Genomic DNA, 3,669 nt, shown 5'->3' with positions numbered 1-3,669 from the left:
AAACTAACTGATAATCAACCACAGAATTTCAGAGTTAGAAGGGGCCTCAGAGGCCATCTGCTTTACCTCATACATAAGCAAGAACTCTCTCAACAACATACCCAACAAGCGGTAATCAAGTCTTTGCTTGAAGAGTTTAATGAGGAGGAGCCCACCATCTCCTGAGACAACCTATTTCACTTTTAGATAACTAGTTGTTGAAAATTTTGCCACTTCTGTCCATTGCTCCCACTTCCTCTCTCTTGGGCCAAGCAAAATGTGTATTCCCTCTTCCATACCACAACCCTCTATATACTTAAAGAGAGTTTCATGCTCCTCCCCACCAAGCCTTCCCTTGTCTTCTCCAGATTAAACATTTCCAATTCTTTTAGTCTCTCCTCACATGGTATGAAACTAAGGCCCTTTACCATTCTGACTGATCTCCTCTGGACACTCTTATCAACGGCCTTCCTGAACTGTGATGCTCTGAACTGAAAACGATCCTCCAGATGGGTCTGACCAGGCCCTAGCACAACAGGATTAGGATGCCTCTGGTCCTCAGCACTATGCAGCCTCAGATTGAGACAGTGTTTCATCCTTAAATCACCAGATTCAAAAGTGAAAAGAGACCTAAAAAGATCATGAAGTCCAAAAATCAACGTTATGGCAAATAGACACCTAAATTCTCCAGAACTCATAGTTTTTTATTCTCTCCTTTATCATCTCCAAAGCTGGAGACTCTGTAACCTCCAATGATATTCAGCCTTGATGAAACAGGTTTGGATAGACATCAATAGAAGACATCATTGCTAACTTTTTACTTCAACTACCCAAGGCAATAAAGGCTTCATCTCTTAAAAAAACTATAACCTTGAAATCAGAGAGCTCCCAATGAGAGATTTTGTTCAGGAAAACAGAAGGAACTTAGGGAAGAGAGATTCTTTAAATGAGTGCTAAACAAAATATAGAAGATAATAGAACTACTAAGTTTTGGATTCAAAGGGGCAAGGGAATTTAGAAATGAAAGTGACCTTAAAGGTCATCTTGTCAAATCCCTATCTAAATAATAAATCTCCTATATAACTTTTCTAATTTAAAAAAAAAATCCAGGTCTTACTTCAAAACCATCTGTTATGGGAAACTCACTGCCTTTCAGAAGCAGTCTACTTTATTTTGAAGCAATTCTCATTGTTAGGAAGTATTTCTTCATGTTAAGTTGAACCCTGTCTCTCCATAATTGCCACCTACTTGTCCTAGTTCTGCTCCCTTGCATCAAGTGAAACAAATCTAATTTCTTATAGTTTTGGGAGATGACAACCTTTCAAATACTGGAAGACTATTATCATGTCCATTTGAAGTCTTCATTACTGTAGGACAAACATTCTTATTTCTTTCTGTCACATAGACTTGATCTCACAATTTTATTCCTTGTCAAATAATTATCACATTAGCTTTGGAAAGCACATGTTAACTTGGCTAATTATGTATACAGAGAAACAAGTTACAATATAATTCACATTAGATTTCCCTTTGTTTCGGTATTCTCTAAGTATGAACAGCTAATCATAAAACCTTTTATATATCTTAAAGCAAAATTGTCTCACCTAAATAAGTCTTAGCTTTCTCTTCTCTTAGTTAATTCCAAACTCATATCATATTCCTTTAATCATTCTGGCTTCTCTTTTCTGAATGCTCCAGTTTCTCCATGTTCTTTTCAGATTCAGGTAACTAATACTGGCAATAATCTTTATTAATGTTTGAATCTTAAAGAGAACCTTTCTGACTTTGTAGATAATACTTACATTTTTAAAAATGTTTTGTTGATGTCTTCTGTCTTTACATTGTCATTATTTCAAATGGACCTACTAAGCAAATATCTAATACAATGACCACATCTGACAATGTAAATGCTGTTTTATCCTAGTAATCTTCTATTTCTTTGACTTGAAGGTGAATAAATGTTTCAATATTTTCTCTGAGGCCTCCATTGGTTTTTTAGTCATTCAGAGTTCAACTTTTTTTTAGTGATTTATTTTATTTACACTGTTATATTCATTGTATATATTCTTAGTTCTGTTTATTGTGCTCAGCATCATTTCATAATTCCCTTCCATGTTCCATTGAATTCCTCACATTCAATATTTCTTGCTGGGTAATAATATTCTGTTACATTTATATACCTTAGTTTTTTCAACCATTCCCTTATCAATGGACTTTGCCTTCAGTTTTTTGCTATCATCATCGTTATAATCTACAATAAGCATTTATTAAGTGCTTACTAAGGTACTTTTAGTTACTTGGGTATATATGTTCAGTTGTTGGATAGCTAGGTCAAAAGGTATGGAAACTTTAGTAATTTTTTTTTTCTATTTGCCAAATCTTTATTGGGTAAGTGGGGAAGGTTGGCAGGATCCAGCTTAGTCTTTCTTGGCAGCAGCCTTCCCCATGGCAGCTAGAACATTGCTAAGCTCTTCTCTCTTCCTCTTGCCCCGGATGTGAATTCCCACCCTTTTTTTTATGAACTTAAGGGCTCACCTATCCTTGGAGACTTTTAACAATTCCATGGCCTGCCTCTCATAAGGGGCAAATCCACACACCTCCCGGATCATATCTCTCACAAACTTGGTGTGTTTGGTCAAGCTCCCATGGCGGCAACAGTGTCATGGTTTTTGGTAACTTTGTGGCCCTTGTTGAGGCCTACGACCATGGGGTATTGGGTGGCAATGGCTGTGGTGCTACTGTAGGCCCAATGGCAGCCACGGCAGAAGCAGTAGTTTTTTAAAAAATAATTTCCAATTGACATCCAGCTCAGCTGGATCACTTCACAGCTCCACCAACAGTATATTATTGTGCCCATTTTCCCATAATACTCTCTGACTGTTACAATTTTTCAGTCATCTTCACCAATTTTCAAGGCATGAGGGAAAAACTCAATATTGTTTTAATCTGCATTTCTCTTGTTATGAGTGATTTGGACTATGTTTATATATAGTCATTCATGGTTTTTTTTCTTCTTTGAAAACTGCTTATTCACATTTTGGGGCTAATTATATACTAATTATATATTATATAATGATTTTTGATGTTACACATTTATGTCAATTCCTTACATTTTTGATATTAGATTTTTATTGGAATATATTATGCAATACTTTTTATCACTTTTATTCCAATTTTATCTTTATCAGTTTATTTGTGCATAAACCTTTTTAATTTTATATAATCAAAATTCAAAACTGTCTGTTTCATCTTTTATGATCTCCTCTGTCCCTTATTTAGTGTAGAATTCTCCCATACCTATACTTATGAAATTATACCTAATTTCATTCTCTTCTAATTTGTTTTAAATTGTGATACCTTTGCATATGGGTTGCATATCCATTTTAAGCTTATTATATTCTTTAATAAATTTATTTATTTTTAGTTTTCAACATTTACTTCCACAAGATTTTGAGTTCCAAATTTTCACTCCATCTCACCCCTCCCCCCACCCCAAGATGGCATGCATTCTGAATACCCCTTCCCCTAGTCTGCTTTCCCTGCTATCTCTCCTCCCCCCTTTTCTTATCCCCTTCCCCTTCTATTTTCCTGTAGGGCAGGATAGATTTTTGTACCCCATTTCCTGTATTTCTTATTTCCCAGTTGTGTGTGAAAACTTTTTTTAAACATGTGTTTTTAAAACTTTGGGTT

The 3,669-nt window shown here is 35.4% G+C and overlaps 1 pseudogene; it reads right to left on the bottom strand.

Annotated features, from left to right (window-relative positions):
- Positions 1 to 2,396: 2,396 nt before the first annotated feature.
- On the bottom strand, positions 2,397 to 2,782 carry LOC114035457 (annotated as a pseudogene).
- Between the last annotated feature and the right edge of the window lie 887 nt (positions 2,783 to 3,669).

This window comes from Vombatus ursinus, unplaced genomic scaffold (assembly GCF_900497805.2).
Source record: "Vombatus ursinus unplaced genomic scaffold, bare-nosed wombat genome assembly UNPS02009205.1, whole genome shotgun sequence".
Classification (NCBI taxonomy): domain Eukaryota; kingdom Metazoa; phylum Chordata; class Mammalia; order Diprotodontia; family Vombatidae; genus Vombatus; species Vombatus ursinus.
This window is presented reverse-complemented; position numbering and strand designations above follow the sequence as displayed.